A 17,102-nucleotide genomic window follows, 5' to 3' on the forward strand; every position below is an offset into this window, starting at 1 on the left:
TGTGCACATGCGCACTTGTGCTTTCTCTCTTGCTGCCTAGGACATAGAATGAAGGACGACATCTTTGGCAACATCCTTCTTTGAATTGTGATTAGTCACTGGTTGGATGTTAGTTGTCTCTGTGGGTGTCTGTGTAGTAGGTTTGCTGTAAAAATAAGAGGAAGATTTGGGACTGTTCACTAGATATCAAGACTGTGCTAGGACTTGCACAGATGCTTGGGGATTAATGCACTAGGTTTCATACTGAAGATGAAGAAGCCAATTTTGATCAATAGGCTAGATTCCATCTGAAGGCTAAGAAATAGGTTTAGTGGTTAAAGAAGGTACCAAGGCCATGTAGCTCATTAGTGTTCTTTATATCTCTGACTCCAAGACTCCAAGTTTGGAGTAGGACTGATGGAAATGTGATAGTTGATGATGAACCCAACCAATCTAGACCATAATTTCTTTTAATGATAGTAGGACATGCTTTTATACATAGAATGACTATATTAGTTATCTATATTGTATTGCAAACTACAGTAAGATTTAGCTGATTGAAACAACAGGTGTACATTCAGGGCCAAAAATTCAGCTGTAGCTTAGTGTAAGCCTAAGTTCAAGGTCTTCCCTAAAGCTGCCGGGGAAATCACAGGCGAGGGCTATGGCCTCTGAAATGGAAACTTCTAGTTCTTTGGAAAGTTAATTATGCCAAGTGATGGTTTGCTGAGGCACACAGGTGAAAGGATGTCTTACTAAAGCAAACACAGGAAAGACTATTTTCCTGAAGCAGACATAGGTGAAAGGAGGCTTGATAAAGGCATATAAATATGACTCCCACAGAGAGTGGGAGACAAGCACTGAACCTTTTTTTTGGTTTGTTCTGCCTTGCTGTTCTTCACTAAAAACATGCATGTATTGGTTTGTCTTATATAATGTTGTTGAGCTCAACTTGTGGTAACTGCCGTTGAGAGAAACTCATCCAAGAACTGCGCCCGAGGTTCCTGCAGCAGCTTGTGGCTTCCATGGCCTCACCTCAGGCTGGTTGGTGAGCCTGGTGGATTCTTCAGGAGTGAACTACAGCTGCCTGGTGTCTGCTTGCTGACAGGATTGGGCTATAGGTGCCGGTTCATGCCTGGTGTCTGCCTGCATAGCGGACTGGTCTGCAGCTGCTGAATCGTATTTGGTGTTTGCCACAGGACTGACCTGCTGCCCAAGAAGATAAAGCTTGCCCCCAAAGAACTATTGCTGAACAGGAGGTATACTTCCCTCATACCTCCGTTGGGTGGCTGGCTAGAGGTAAGGTTGACCCCTTATTAAAAGTAGGTTGCAACAAAATTTATGCCTACAGGCCTCTTGTAAAATTGTAATGTGATAAAACACTAGGACCAAATGCAAGTTTGCAAGGAAAGACTTTGTTTCACTTCATAGCTTATAAATCCATCATCTAGGGAAGTCAGGGCAGGAACTCAAGACAGGAACCTGGAGGCAGTTCCTGTCATGGCCTGATGCAAAGGCCATGGAAGAGTGCTGCTTACTGGATTGCTCCTCATGGCTTGCTAAGTCTGCTTTCTTATAGTACCCAAGATTACCTACCCAGGGTTGGTATCACCCACAATGGTTCTCGCATATCATCAATCAAGAAAATATAACACAGGTTTGTCCACTCTAGTGCTTGGGCCTCTATACATTCAGCTGGCTCCCAATGCAGAGGGACAGATGGTGTCAACATGAGAAGTGCATTCTTTTTACATTCCACTTCTACCACGTGCTGTGAATTAAAAGGACTCATTCGGCTCAGCTTCCACTCAAGAGGAGGTTCTATCAAAGAGATGAGAGCACTGGGGGTTAAGGTAGAAATAGCTGCTATTGAGACTTCCTGCCACAAAGACTGTAGAAAAACTTTTGTGCTAAGAAGTTTTTGTATCTTATGAAGAGGTCATGTATATTTTTGTAAGTTTGAAATTGCTTCAGGATATAATTTTCACATGCTGCAGTCAGGGTGGTAAATTTTCACTGGTGGATACAAGGACTGCTGTAAAAAATCTCACTATCCAGATTTGTTAGTATAATGTATGTTCCTCTGAAGAAGAAAAAACAATTCTGCAAAATAATAAGTGAGACAACCTCAGGATAGAACTTGGTGACATCTAGGTTAATCAACCTCTCATAAGCAAGAGGATTGGACAAGCAAACAAAAACTCTGGGTTTGAAGTGACTGAATATCAAGAAGATTGCATTGTTCAAAAAAGTCTTACTACCCCATTTCAATCCCAAAGTGGAATCCCTGATCCTTTATGGGACCTTTGCAAGTTAAACTACTCTCACCCAAGAGCCCTATCAAGCCTATAGAATTGGAAACAGAAATGTGTCTGCAAATGCTTCCCAAATGAGTGTTATTACTATACCCAAACATTTTCCCAATAGACTGAAATGCAGGTACTGCAGAGTGACCAAGGATGCCTGGGGCTTTGACTAAAAGAAACAGGCAATCATCCAGAGAACTGTGACTCTGAAAATGAGGTTTTCCTTAAATAGCAGAAATATTTAAATTGGGATTATGAGACCATAATCTTAAAAAGAAAGACAGCTGGAAAATAGTAAAAGTCTGAGTTCCCAAGAAAGAGTGGTGGGCACTGCCCAACTATACTATTACATCTGGTTTGGTAAAAATAATTATAGAGAACACAAACTATATAAATTACTTTTGTAATGTTTTTAAAAGCTTATTCTGAGGGTTTCATACAATTTCAATTTCATATGAAATATGACCAGATCTACCCTCATTTCCCTCAACTTACCCCATATCTCCCTAATACAACCAACTTCATGTTAAATGTATATATATATACATATATATATATATATGTATATATATATGTATATATTTTATATATATATAAAACCAACTTCATGTTAAATGCACACACACACACATACACACACACACACACACATATAATCAACCTATTTATGAGAGGTTGATTAACCTAGATGTCACCAAGTCCTATCCTGAGGTTGTCTCACTTATTATTTTGCAGAATTGTTTTTTCTTCTTCAGAGAAACATACATTATAGTAACAAATCTGGAGAGTGAGATTTTTTACAGCAGTCCTTGTAATATATATATATATATATATATATATATATATATATATATATATATATATCCACTAAGTCTAGTTAGTGCTGACAGTATGCACATAGGTGTGAGGTCATCCATGACAAACCTACAGTGGATTCATCCCTCCCCCAGCAATTGCCCATTGCCACTAGTGATAGAACTAAGCAGCAGGTTCCAACAAAATCTACCGGGCTACATGTCTCATGTGGGAGGTTTATTAAAAGCAAGAGATGCAGGGGCTACCTCTGGAGGGGATAAAGGAAAGGGGTTGGGGAAGGAGAATTGCAACCTTTTATAGGTCCATGGTGCATGCACAGGAGGACATGTGTCAGGGCAACAATGGAAATGTATCTCCTTTGGGCAGCTAGTGATGATGTGTCTTGTTGTCAGGCCAAGTCCCTCTGGGGCTGGAAGATGCCTGATTGCCAATGTTGTTGCAGGGTTCGTGGAGTTACCTGATTACTAACAACTAGCTCCATAGATAGGGTAGGGTTGGAGATTATACTCAGTTTATCTCTGGAGTTTAACTGGTTTGATCTTGTACAGGTAAATATTGCTTCTGTGATTCATGTTTGCTGTAGCAATGTCATGTCCAGAAGAACTAATTTCACAGTAGGAATACTCATCCTCTGGCTCTTATGTCCCCTGAACCTTGGTAGTGAAATGGTTAATATATTGACATTTAGGACTGAGCATTCAATTTTTTATTCTCAATGCTTTGACTAGTTATGCACTCCTCTATTGACTGCTGCCTCCTGCAAACAAAAGCTCCTCTAACCAAGGTTGGAAACCGCCCAGGTCTATGGGTATAAACATAAATATTTACAAGACAATTTGACATTAGCATTTAGCAAAATAACAATAGTAGGTTCTACCTTTGGGAGTACAAACTGTATGGCCATAGACTTTTAACCAGGATTATAGTACCAGGCTTAAAATTCCTTTGTGGAACAGGTCTCAAATCCAACCAGAAGTCAGACAGTTGTGACTGTTACACCAGTAAGTATCTTTCTTGACCTGTTGATATTATAGCATCCAGGCAGGGTTCAGAGCTGGGTAAGAGCATTGGTGTGCTCCAGCATTCTGCATAGTATCTCCTGCCTCCATGAAAGCAACCATCAGGGAGACAGTGTCCCAGCTGATGTTTAGACTGATTCTTCTCTGCCCCATAGACAGTGTGTAGCACGTAGTTATGATGGATGATCAATACCAATGGTTGTTTTGGAGACCTCCATGGCCAGTAACTCATAAGGAGGTATTCTATGCTTTGTACTACAATGTTCACTTATTAATTCATGCTCTCTGGAAGGGGCACTCTTCACCAATGCTGGGTAATTCCATTTGAACTCTTTCTAAAGCTCCAATGGCTTTTGAAATTAATGTATTAACTGGGAGGTTTCCATAAGGCTTTTGCATACATCCTTCATTTTGGTTAAGTCATTTGCTAACCCTTTCTTCTCCATCATCACAATGCTTATCTTTGCTTAATCTCTCGACCCCCAGCAGTCCCCCTATTTGTCCTTTAGTCTAAGTTGGAAGTCATAAAATCACTCAGTCCTTCCCTGGGTTCAATGTGGTCCCATTGCTCACTCCCACTGGTCACCATGGCTTTGGGCTCCTGACTTCTCATCTATATTTGTCTTTCCTGATGACTTCATACTTCAAAGCCATTTTTAATTTTAATGGATTTAAGACATGAATGTCAGATGCAGTATTCTTTGGTTTGACAGAATCCAAGGCAAATGTAACAAATGTAACATATTTATCATAGTCCCGGAAACTATAATAAATGTGGTCCTGAGATATGAGCTAATCATTTTCCACCTAAGGCCACTCTTTGCTTTCCCCATTATTCATCCTGAAACTGCTTGTTTTCTCACTAAGTTCTGTAATATTGCCTGGGATGATTTCTATCCTAAGTCATTTTTCTCTTTTGAAGCATTTCTTGAGTTATATGTTTTTAAAGACATTTTTACCCATTGTGATAGTTTGTATATGCTCACCCTAGGGAGTGGCATTATTAGAAGGTGTGGCCCTGTTGGAGTAGGTGTGTCACTGTGAGAGTGGCCTTTAAGACCCTCACCCTAATTGCCTGGAAGTCAGTATTCTGCTAGCAGCCTTCAGATGAAGATGTAGAACTCTCAGCTTCTCTTCCACCATGCCTGCCTGGATGCTGTCATGTTCCTGCTTTGATGATAATGGACTGAACCTCTGAGCCTGTAAGCCAGCCCTAATTAAATGTTGTCCTTATAAGACACCTTTGGTCAAGGTGTCTGTTCACAGCAGTAAAACCCTAATAAAGACACCCATATAATCTAAGATGTGAAATTCATTGGCACAAAGTTGACTATACTGTTCTTCATTAATTGCTCTGCTGTCTGAGAAATCTGTCCTGTATCTCCTCCCCTTCTTGTCTGTCCCATCCACCTTCCGCCATTGTTAATCCAGGATTAGCATTCTTTCCCCTTTTCTTGATCACTTCTATGAAGTTATACTGTATCCTTTAAATCAAGTTATAATTCAAACTATTCCTGTCATTTATTTTTCTCTCCTAAAATGTGATTTGGTCAGCAGATGGAGAGTCTACAGGACTGGGTGAGGTCAGCTCACATGAGGCTGGGAGAAGAGTGGAGGTGGGAGGCTGGGCCTGATAAGGGACGCATTCAGTGACTCAGAAAGTGGGTGGATGCAGAACTGGAGTGGAAAATAGCAGTGTCTACACACCCTTCCGCAGTCAGCCCGGGGCTATTTCCTGGGAATGTATTGTTACAGGACTACTTCCCTGTCTGTTGAGGAACTGCCCGTTTGTGTTCTATAGATGCACACTAAACCCACAGGAACTTCAGGAGAGTTGAAGTTGAACTATATATAGAGTGTACATTTCCCTTAAATCAGAAAGGGAAGAACACAGGATTGAAGAGTCCAGACAGGAAAGAGATGCATTTTCTATGCTCTGTTTATGTAAGCCATAATTACCTCCGGGATACTGAAATTGTGGCATTTCCTACCTCTCATTTTTCTCATAAGTGTTATCAATTGTTTAATTAAAAATACATATTTTATTACTGTTCATGCTACAGTTTGGTCTGTGAGAACGTGTGTTAAACAGCACAGGAAAACACCAAGAATTTCAAGAATAAAAATAAAATAAATCAAGTAAATATAAAATAATAAACATTCAAAGGCAAGAAGAAACCAAACAATGGCAGCAAAACAAACAAACAAAAAAAAACCAAAAAACAAAAACAAAGACTGACCTCCACTGTAGAAGATCCAAACTGGCCTTTGCCCTTAGCTAGAGGCAGACAGGGCACTTAGCCTGTGGTGTCAGCAGCTGTGACAGTGTGACAAGCTTACCACTGTATGCAGTGGGCCTAGGCATCACTGTAGTGTGAACTGTTAGCAGACTTTCTAAAGAGTTGGTGGTGAGGAACAGTCAATCTTCAGGGGTCCTCGAGGAAGTGAAAAAGCCACAAGGGACAGTTTACCTAGTATGATTCTGTAAGAATTTTGGATTCCCCAGGCTAGCAGTGTGGCTATGGAAGCTGTCCCACCTGATCTTGTTTTCTGCTCTAGACTTGGCTAGGTGCTGTTTATGGTCTCTAGCAGCTCTGTGGGTTCTTCTTTCTTCTACCCTTCTCCATCCTTCTTCCACTCTTACAAAGCCCTAACACTAGATAAGAGAGAAAAAAGGATAGAAAGGAAAGGGGGTGACGTTTTTATTAGACTACTTCTTGCTGATTAGGAACATCAAGTTCTGGGAGAAAGTTTGTTCTTCACTATCAGGATATCTAATGACTTCTTGTTGTTTCTTTAATAAAGTGCAACTACCACCAACCAACCAACAACCAACAAATCCATCATGCCTCTCCGGGCCCTAGTATTTATATACCATCTGAAAAGTCCCCAGCATTCCAAATGTCACACAATTACTGAACTATCTGATGCTGGCAAAATTACACCCCTGCTAGCATGAGGTGCACACCTGTAAGGTTAGCACAAGAGTGGAGGCAGGAAGGCCAAAAATTTAAGATCCTTCCTAGACACATAGTAAGTTCAATCCAACCTGGCTATTTGAAATCTTACTTCAAAACAAGATCTGATCTTAAACATCCACTGAGTTCTGTTGTTCTCAATTTAGGTCCCTGAATCGCTCTGTGAGACTCATGGCCTCACATTCCACATAAAAGGTTCAAAATGTGACCTCAAGGGTTCACAGAGCTGCTGAAACGTACATGTATTCTACTCTAGAACACTGCTTCAACTGTGCACTCCAGGCAGGGGGATTCAGCGTGATAGAATGTTCTGTGATGGTCTCCACAAACTGCTCTGTGCTACCAGGTGTTCAGAAGTAAAGCTTTTAGCTGCTGTATTTTTCTTTAGTTGAGTCTTCTCAGCGTTCCCTATGTGTAAACATTCTTGAGGAGACTTCACACTATTGTTCTCAATCACCATGGTCTACAGACCCCATCAGAGGCCTGACGTATAGTTGCCCCAGAGCCTCAGGTTGGCAGCATCCTTGCAACAAACATTTCCATCGAGAAGTAGCATAGTACAAAGATGCAAGCTGTAGAGACACTCACAGAGAGGGGAAGTCATGGATGGTGCTAATAGTATCCTTGGGCCTCTTTTTCTTTTCCAAGCGGGAACCTGGGTGGAGGCTGAGATGAGCTAATAAGGTTCATCTATAACAATTCCAGGGCGTCGGCAGGAGGAAGACTTCCTTAGTTTCAGCCCCAGGAAGGAGGCTTCCAGCCAGTTCAGGGATGTGCTAGGTTAGCAACTATCTTCCTTCGGGGAAGGAAGGGGTATCAGTCTATTTTCTCTTGTCCCTGTGGGATGATCCTATGGGCTGGGCCAGGAGGAGTAAGGGCAGGGGAGGGATACCCTGGCATTGTTTCACATACTCATATGGCTGCATTCCTCACAAGATGAAGCAAAGACAGTTTCTGTCTTAGAATAGAACTTTATCCCAACTCTTGGTTTTCCTTCTGGCTTTCCCAAAAGCTAAGTCACTTTAATTTAAAAAAAATATCGTTACAGGGAAATTAGGAGGGCAGGAGGGGTGATCTGAACTCAATGTATGGAGATGTTGTTCTTGACATTGTTTGTGTCTCTCAGCCCCTGAGGGTAACTTTGAAGCCAACTTCATACCACATTTTGTGCTCCAGCCTATATACTGATTGGTAAGAACATAAGCATGCACTCCGGCGATAAAGGAATTTATGGCAATGTGTTAAAGCACCTTATACCATATCTAGTGAGTGCTCCTTTGACCTCATGATTTCACAAATGCCTTCGAAAGGTATTTGTTTAAAAAACAGGCTCAAAAACAAACTGTGTGTAATGTACTTAGTGGGCAAGTCACAGTCTCTCTTCCTTCCAAGCTGTACTGTGCACTGATTTTGACTGTGCTAGTTAACAATGTGTTGGATGTTGACCTCTGAGTCCCTCATCAACCAGGGACATTTCTGGCTCCTGCTGCTTTTGCAGTCAGCCTACCCCTACCACAGCTGGGGTTCCTCTTAGCAGGCATTTATACCTGTTTCTGGAAGTTCTCATCAGATGTTTATTTGGTGTACATGTCTTGTCTGTGAGATGCTTTTGTGGTGGTGTGATTGACATTTTATTCTCAGTAATCTACTGGTGAATTATAGACTCTCTTATGCTACTCATGATATAGATTGGTTTTGTTTGGGCTGTTATTATTAGCTCTGCTATTGGTCATCTTGTCCTTGTGTTTTATAACATGAACCCTCTTTTCTGAAATACCTTAATAGACTGCCTGTACATTCTAGCCTTTAGACACACCCCTTGCAGTTTTCCAAAGTGTGAGTACCAGTTATCTCAGGCCTTTACAAATACTGGGCACAGGTAGAGCTGCAGATCTGAAATCTCTCTGAGGACCAATGTGACACCACCAATGGGGAACATGACACCACACAGCTTTATTTCATGTGCTAAATGTTGAGTGAAGTATTGTGCAAAAGTGGCATGAAACTCCCTCCAAGCCACAGGAACAGAGACACATAGGAAGCATGAGTGAGTTCTCTCTTTTTACTTGAGTCCCATCCCTAGGATGTCACATAATACATGTATGAATATTCCAGTACCTGAACAACACAAAATCCACAACACCATGGTTCTGAGTATATTAGGTGAGAAATACTTAACTTTGTATGCTATCTTTTTTTCATTTTTAAGGCTAATTTTAAAGGTTAAAGATTATTTCTTTGCCTGATCACTTACTAGGCCTCTACTGTAAAGTGCAAAGACTTGAATAAACACTATTTCTAACGGCTCAGCTATGTTCCCCAATTCTACCCTCTCTCCTCGAGAGCACACAGACTGCCAAGATGATGTCCTGCTTGAGGCAGCCTTACCTGAGTGTAAAGCTCCATCTGCAGTCTCAGTTACCAGGGAAGCCAGAATCCTAGCCCTGGTGACAGTCTGCTGGAAGATACTGCAGGCTTAGTCACAGCTGCTGACTGACTCTTAGCTACATCTCACTTCCTCCACTCCCCTGCAGCCTGTTCTCCCTTCTCCTCCTACCTCTCTCCTCATTTCTCTCTTGTAAGCAGATTTCTCCTTTGCACAAATTGAATATGAGCTCATTTCCATCGACTCTTTCTGGCTGCAGTAGACCTGATCGACCTCACTCTGCCATCTAGCGATGGTGGTGGTAGGGGGGGGGGGTGCTTTCTGCATGTGCTCACTGGCCACACTTCTTTTCTGTTTACTTTGGATTGCCTATTTGTTTTTTTTGTTTGTTTGTTTGTTTATTAGGTTAGGCTATCTTCTTGAGTGTTTTTGTGTGTATAAATGTTTTCCCCTGTATCGAGAACATAATGTCCACAGAGAACCAGATGCATTAGTTAGGACCACACAGTTGAAGAATTAAATAACAGAAATTATACATAAGGCAGTTGCAAAAAAAAAAATCTCCTTGGAGAATTTAGAAATGGTGGTATTATGCATGAGGCCTCTTCAGAGGAAGCCTAATCCCCGGGAAGAACAAGAATAGGGGCAAATATAATAAAAACAGAAATTCCATAGAGGGGCTGTGTAAGGCTGAAGAATAGATAATTTCCAATATGTGCTAGGCTGTGGGTTCCATGCCCAGCACTCCCAAGGAGAAGAAAAGACTTAGCAATGTAGAAAAAAGGATGGAGTTTAAGATTATTGGAGCTGGGCAATGGTGGCACACGCCTTTAATCCCAGCATTTGGGAGGCAGAGGCAGGAGGATTTCTGAGTTCGAGGCCAGCCTGGTCTACAGAGTGAGTTCTAGGACAGCCAGGGCTACACAGAGAAACCCTGTCTTGAAAAACAAAAACAAAAAAACCCAAAAAACAAGAAACAAAAACAAAACAAAACAAAACAAAACGAAAGATTATTGGAAGGTTTCTATGAAGGTGTGGATGCCAATGAAACAAGTGCAAAGCAGAATATGTGAAACTGTGGATTGTGTTAGCTGTTGTGCACAGCATAGGAAGGCTTACCTCATGGCAGGATACAAAACAACTCTGGTTTACTTGGTGTGTTTTAAATGCTCAGGGAACTCTCCATGAGTCTCTAAAATACACGAGTCGCTTGCTGTCCAAATTGAGAATGATTGCTTCTGTGACTTTAGTACATTATCACTCTGATGAGGCCCATTCCTGTGCATGACTGTAATAGTCCTGTGAGTCTGAAGCTGCCAGCACTGTTGAAGCTTCCCGAGGACTCGCTTTGCTGGGTGGGGAGCATCCTGCTGGGGGAACTTGCCTTTCCTGAAGGAAAAGTGAGGTGTCCCAAGAGGAAGGAAAAGACATTCAGAGCTAGGGAAGTGTCCACTCCCAGGGATGATGGGGGAGGCATGGCTAGGGAGTAGCCTGGAGAGGTTCAGAAGAGGCCAGTCCCAAGCTACCAGGTCAGCATGGCCACTGCTATTCAGGGTAATGCAAGCTTCAACTTGGCCTTCCCTCATTCTCATGCAGATCGGTAGTCATATCCATGAGCCACCATGGAGTAGTCCATCTTGGGAGGTGAGAGTTGGTGTGCTGAAGCTCAGGCTAGAGTGCTGCAGGAGTCTCAGCCATGTAGGGTTGTGCTTGGCTTAGGGAAGGAGCTCTGTAAACATGTGACCCTGTTTGTCTCTCCAGGTTGGGAATGACCCAGATGCCTTCTGCATGCAGGGATGCTTCACTCCTGGAATACATAGTGCTCAGTTCCAAGAGCACACTGTGGCCATACTTTCTGCTTCCTCAGGCCAGTGGTCATCTCTCAAGGTCTGTCTAGGGATGCCTAGACTTAGTTGCTTTCCTGTGGAAAGCACTGGATGTAGTGAGCTTCACATTGATAAAGGTTAAGCAATTATGCCTAAAGCCCACAAGACACTTGAACTTTCATGAAGTAGATTTTAGAAATATCCACTTACATAATTCACTAAGGCATCTATGGCCTACTGGGCCAGGTACATTTTACTTTATGCTGTTTGGGCTGTATTTACAGACTTCATTCTACCTTACATTTTTCTACTCAAAGAAGTGTGTAAGGAAACCATGTTCAAATTTTTGCTTTTTCTGGATTAGTCTAATCATCACTCACTTAGCTGTTCCTTATTTTCCTAAAACTCTTTCCTACTCCCATGGACCAGTAACAGTGCTCTTCTCTGGAGGCTCAGGACACAGGTGTCTGAAGGCAGAGCCATCTTGTGAGAGGACATCACCTTAGGTACCAGCTGATTTATCAATTCCAATTCTGTGATGGAATGTTGAGTGCCTTGTCCCCTGAGTGACAGCTCTTTCATCTTCACATGGCAGAAGGCACAGGGCAAAGAGGCAAAGATGGTACCAATTTTACTCATGGGAGCACAGATTTGATGTCTGAGTCACCTTTTACAGGTCCCACCTCTTATTACTCAGACAGAGAAAACTAAAGTTCAACATGAGTTTGGGAAGCAACAAGCACTAAAACCATAGCAGACATATCAGCTCTTTGTAAATATGTTTAATCTGATACTGCAGACTTTTGGTGGAAACTTAATTTTCATGTATAGATACAAGCAAAGGAACAGGTCCAGGTGAGTTTGTGGGTTTAGCATGCAGCAAATGTTTGGAATGAGAATGTAGTGAAAGTTTGGAAAGGAATATTTTTCCTGATTGAGGAGACAGCAGGAATTGGGTTTGTTTTCAGTGGAGAATTTAGCTCCATCAAGTGTTCATACTTTGACAGGAACAATGTATGCATGTATTAGTTTTATAACCCAAAATAAACTTAGCTTAGACATTTCCATTTTTGGAAAACTAAAAGCAGAATTAAAATTAGTGTTTTAAGAAATTCGTGTTACAAACCAAATAAGAGAATTGCATACCAGGTCTGTAATCTTAGTAGAGACAAACTTATATGCATCCACTACAAGTTACGTGCAGACCAACAAACATTTTTCTACTGTGAACCACCTCACTCCCTTTGAGGTGATTCTTCAGTTGCCATGGAGAAGTTGTAAATTGGAATGGAAGTAGAAACAGCCCATATTCAAGTTACCAGAGCCACCGGTCTCAAAGGACTTGGCAGTGTCATAGCCACTGACAGATGAAGTGCATATATTTGGTGATCTGATGGCTGCAAGGAAAAAACAAAAGATTGCACACATTTTGGATATTTTCAGCTAACACATAAAACAATAGGTCTGGAACTGTTAGACCCAAATCTGTACACAATCAGACTGTAGCCTTTGGGGCAAAGCTTGCCCCATCTGAAGGCAAAAGCACTGGTTCATTTAAACAGCTTGCCTCTCTGCTCTCTGCATATGTAACCAGCAGGCCTTTGTTTCCGGTGCCCTAGCCATCGTTCCCCAAATCACCCTCACTGGGATGCAAACCATTTCACTCTATGGCCATTTCTGCCTTATAAGCTCTGTGGGTCTAGCTGGGCTACAGCTGCCTACATCCAGTTGTGAGATTTTTTTTCCTTTGAATTGAATGGACTCTGAGAGGCAGGATCCAGGCAATTTGCGTTTCTAGTGGGAACAGTTTGCTTAGTTTCATTGTCACTCTAATAGACTCGGAGCTCAGAGAAAGTTCCTGCAGCGCCTGTTTAAAGATGCTGAGATGTAGCAGGGCCGGAGATGCTTGCACTCCCGGCAGAATGTCCTGAGAAAACAAGGAAGATCTGGCTGCACTGCAGCCACCAGGCTTTGTGGGTGGCAACTTCCAGCTTGTTCTGGGATTTTGCTCAACAGATAACATGTGTGCACTGCCCCCCATTTACATGAGCACACACACATTTAAAGACAGATATGCACTCTCCTCCTTATCGTTGGTCTTTTTCATTATTTTTTAATTTCTGGTGGTGGGAATTCTGTCTAGCATGCCATGAGTGCTCAATAAATATTTCTGAAAGAATAAATAACGACACAGTGGAACGGTTTCCCCAACTTTCCCAGAGAGTAACAAAGCAACAGCAGTAGCTTCATCAAGTGACTGTGGCACCCTAAATTTCCCATAAAGCAAGAGTGTTAGTGCTATGACTTTCTGTGTGTGTACGCATGTGAACACATTTGTGTGAGATGCTTTTTAGCTTTATGAAAAATTACATAGTAGACACTAATGAACGTGCCAAGTTGAACAGAGAAAACCCCTTAGAGTCTCAACTCTATGTAAAGAACTATAGACAACTGAGAAAATCTGGGAGCAAAAAGGATTTTCTCCAAGGAAGAACATGCCAATTGGCTGTCCAGTGCCCAGCAGTCAGCCCTGAAAACATATGTGCAAGTAACATCATATAGACTGTGCAGGTTGTCTTTAGGAATACATGTGTATATGCAAATATACAAATACACATATACATGTGATAGTAATTGATGAAAAAGAGGCCATGAATTTGAAGAAGAGTAGGGAGGGGTGTATGGGAGGATCAGGAAGGAGGAAAGGGAAGGGAAAAATATTGTAAATAAATTAGAACTTCAAAAATTAACAAAATGGCCATCATTTATCTGTGGCAAGAGATAAATGAATGAATGGATGAATTTAGAGAGCATGAAGCTAAATTAAATAAAGCAGACATGGAAAGACAGCCTGTGCATTTCACTTCTCTGGAATCTAAGACAGTGAAGCTCATAGAGTAAGTAGGAACCAGGGATGGGAGGAGGATGGGAAGATGGACATCAAAGGATTTGACGTGTCAGTTAAACAAGGATTTCTGAGATCTATCATACAGCAGAGTTATTATAATTAATTATAGTGCATTTGTATTCATTACTTTTGCATGATTGTTACAAAAATACTCAAGAAAATCAAGCTAATGGAAGAATATGTTCTTTATTTGATGATGGTATCAAAATTCAGTCTATGATCACTTGGTTCCATGATGTTGGCCAGAACATCTTGAGGCAGGACCATGAAGTGAGAGAGTTTTTTTTTTCATCTCAGGTAGACAGAAAGCTGAGAAAGACACAGAAGGAAAGCAAGGAAGGACCATGATTTAGCTTCCAAGGATCAGTCCTCAAGGACCCACCTCCTCCATTAAGTTGCCTCCTCTTAAAAGTTTCCAAAACCTCTTAAGACAGTCCCACGAGCTGGACTATAGCATGCAGGCCTATAGGGGATATCTCATATTTAAACCATAACAAAATTATGTATTTCAAAATGGCTGAGAAAATTTCAAATACATGAGAAGCCTGACTTCCAACGAAGATCAGGTAGGGTGCTAAAAGAGGGTGCTGGGCCCTTGGTACTCAAAGCAGACTCTACTATTTGCAGAGAACCAAGCCTTAATGCCATTCCGTTACCTGAGCTTATTAGTCCAGAGAGGAAAAAGCTAGTTTTTAATGATAGCATTGCTTTTGTACATACATAATCAGAATAAATTGGCAGTTTCTGTTTTCTCCTGAAACTAGAGTGGTTTAGAAACGTAGACTGATAATGATCAGTCTAAAGAGATAAGTGATCTCAGTGCCCAGATGTCAAGAGAGCTTATCAGCATGAGCCATGGCAGCCACTGCTGCAAGTCCCAGGAGTGTCTCCTTGGCATCCCATCACCCTTTTTTTCCCTTGAAAGGCATTTGCAGTTCTAGACAGGCACATGGGTCTGATAAGCAGGGTTTCCTCTTTGTTTCTCTCCTAAAGAAGGAAAGTACTTCCTGGTCAGATGCCGTGGCTTACTTGATCTGTGTATTACATTGAACTTCACAGGGAATCAATCAAACATTTATGGAAGTGTTTATAGGACAGGAATGCTGAAAGCCTCACTCATGTTTCACAGGTGCCAAACATTAGCCGGACTTCTCGCCAGCAGTGAAGTGCCGACGGAAATGGTGGGGTAGTCAGCTTTCTGTGACTGTGACAAAATACCTTAAATAATCAGCTTGAAAGAAGACAGGTTTGTTTCCACTCCCTGAAGGTCTCAGCACTGGATTGGATGGCTTATTGCTCTGGGGTTGTCTGGAGGCTGTACAACAAGGCTAGGCTTCCGCCAGCTCAGTGGCTCTCAACCTGTGGGTCGTGACCCCTTTGTGTAAGTTACACGTCAGATATCCTGCATATCAGATATTATGGTTTATAACATTATCAAGATTATGGTTATGAAATAGCAACAAAAATATTTTCATGGTTGGGGGTAACCACAACATGTAGAACTGTGCTCAGAGGTTAAGCATTAGGAGGGTTGAGAACCACTGGGTTAGCTGAATCAGTGCGATGCAGGTTCAGTAAGGGACTCTGTCTCAAAAAGCAAGGTGGTTAGTGAATAAATGACAGACTGGGCACCAAGTATTTATCACATGGGTCTTTTGGGGAAGTGGCGATAGTCATTCAAACCATAGCCAACAAACAGAGCTTTTATATCCTGTTCCTACATGCAAACCACCCCAGGAAATCTTCTACAGGTGCCTGGAATCAGTCTCGGTTCCTTAATTTCTTTTCTTTTGTTTCCCCAGTTGCATAGCTGTGTTTGGTGCCTGATGAGGTGATGCTCAGTGACTGGACATAGTATCTTACAGGATACTAACAGTGTTAAAAGAAGAAAACTTTTCTCAAATGTTTCCCCTACCTCAACTGCTTCAAGGACATCAGCATCAGTGAAAATGGTATGGATACTGTACCATCTGGGCTTCCTGCTCTGATATACATATATTATTTTCAGTCAACAACAAGGAAGAGAAGGTCGAGGGCACGTGCCAGTCACCTGGGTGGGAACTGCATTGGACCTCTCTGATATCTTTGTGTATCTGTCACTGATATGACAGTTCTGCCCTCATCTCCAAAGCTACAATTATTAATTATTAATTAATAAGAAAGTTCAGTGGGAGCATGAGGACCTGAGTTCAGAACCACAGTACCCACGTAAAATTCTAGGTGTGGTAACACATTCCTGTTAACCATGCACTGGGGAGATGGAGACAGGAGAATCCCTGGGGTTCATCAGCCAGCCAGGCTAGCTGAATCAGTGAGCTTCAAGGCTAGTGTGAGACTCTATCTCAAAACATAAGGTGGAAAGTAAAGATAGAATCTAGCAAGCATGTTATTGCCTGGTTTATTGCCCCAGTTCTTCGCTGATACTTTTTAGCCACTCTGGATAAACAAGCACTGGCTCTTGGAATAAGTTGTGGGCTAAAACTTTGAGTGACAAGGACATCTGAAGATTCTTTGTGGAGCTAAAACATGTGGGCTGTAGTGTTTCTGCTAGAAGTAGGTATTGATCATGGCATGGTGGAATCTTTCTGGAAACTTCTGTGTAGGTTTCTTACCTTTAATTCAGCTGACACAGTATGGAGAAAGCTATTCCTGATAGGGGTCTTAAAAGTTCTAGTTCTCAGAAAGACCCATCTCCTGATAGGCTTTAAAATCCTTACTGACAAATCATTTTAAATTCCAAAACTACCTACACAGATGACAAAAGACTTGAAGGTGACACGATGATGACTTCCAGCACATCTATAGATTTCTTGAAAGAGATTAATCTTGATTCTTCTTTCCTGAGTATAGGCTGGGCTGAGTGACTGACTGGACACAAAATGAG

At 41.8% G+C, this 17,102-nt stretch overlaps 1 non-coding gene across 1 annotated transcript; it reads left to right on the plus strand.

The window, feature by feature from the left end:
- Positions 1-12,394: 12,394 nt before the first annotated feature.
- LOC116092826 lies at positions 12,395-12,709 on the plus strand. Its single transcript, XR_004119518.1, has one exon. It is a non-coding gene; the product is annotated as a small nucleolar RNA U85 (small nucleolar RNA).
- Positions 12,710-17,102: the final 4,393 nt, after the last annotated feature.

The sequence above is a fragment of the Mastomys coucha genome, unplaced genomic scaffold (assembly GCF_008632895.1).
Source record: "Mastomys coucha isolate ucsf_1 unplaced genomic scaffold, UCSF_Mcou_1 pScaffold15, whole genome shotgun sequence".
Classification (NCBI taxonomy): Eukaryota; Metazoa; Chordata; class Mammalia; order Rodentia; family Muridae; genus Mastomys; species Mastomys coucha.